This window comes from Vombatus ursinus, unplaced genomic scaffold (assembly GCF_900497805.2).
Source record: "Vombatus ursinus unplaced genomic scaffold, bare-nosed wombat genome assembly UNPS02014807.1, whole genome shotgun sequence".
NCBI classification, from domain to species: Eukaryota; Metazoa; Chordata; class Mammalia; order Diprotodontia; family Vombatidae; genus Vombatus; species Vombatus ursinus.
The window spans coordinates 39,803,069-39,804,206 of record NW_020954585.1 but is presented as its reverse complement, the minus strand read 5'-3'; positions in this window follow the sequence as shown (position 1 = coordinate 39,804,206).

Below are 1,138 nucleotides of genomic sequence, written 5' to 3'. Positions count from 1 at the left end.
TCTTTCCAACTTTTGTTCTTACTCCTTCAATATTACCACCAAGCAGCTGGGGAAATCATTCCGTCAGTTTTCTGGCCTCACAAACAAAATCAATTGCCCCTTTACTTAGGACCTGTATTGCCAAACCTGTTTTCACTAGGAGATAAGCTATGGTATTAACCGGGCAGTTTGGTTTTTTTGCTAGTCAATAGACTTTAGAGAAGGGGACTGAACTGTCTTTAGCCAGCAGGCTATCTGGGGAATGATGGCTCTAACTTTTCAGTGAACTGAGGAAAATGATGACAGTGAATTCAGGTTATAAGCATGTAGTGTCTAACAGCTGGCCTGAAAGCCTTGTCTGGTGGGGGAAGAAAGGGAAGTCACTCATTGGAGTACACTTTTAGTAGTTGCGATTTCGTTCAAATTTCTTTCCTGTTTTTTTTTTCTCCTTTCATTCTTGATGTATATATGTATATATATACTTTAAAAATGAAACATCCCTGAGTGGAATACAGTGCAACATCTGCATTAAGCAGTGATTGTCATTTACAAAGAGTGAATTGAAAAGGATAGAATGCAGTGTCTCTGTTGTCTCATGTTCATTATATCACGAATATATCATAGATAATTGTTGATTCTTGTGAAGACGGGACAAAGTGCTTGGGCGTAGTGTGATGTAGCTATTGGCTAGGCAGGGCCTAAGGGAAAGAAAGCTGTTCATATCAGGTGTTGATTTTTTCACAGATGTGTTTTGAAGAGGTGCCCAAAAAAGGTATAACAGATTTCAGTGCTACTTACAGCACGACTCGATTCTCTCTGGGTCAAATTTGGATTTTTCACAGTGTCCTACAGTAAAAAAAATTGAAGTATTTTCTCTAGGTCCTGAAGTGGACATTAGAGTATTGATTCCTTTGGTCTTCTCATGACTGGTGGGACGCGTGATGGGTCAGCTAGATTTAGTCCCTCTCCCACAGCTACAAAAAGCCATCAGCTTTAAAGTTTCAAACCAGCTCTAGGAAATGTGGAAACTACTCTAGTTCAAAGCTGTCTCCTCCAGAGGCAAGTGTTGGGGAACAGTCCTTCTACAAATTCACCCATGGGACCAGAGGAAGAGGAAAAAAATGTACACACACACACACACACACACACACACACACAC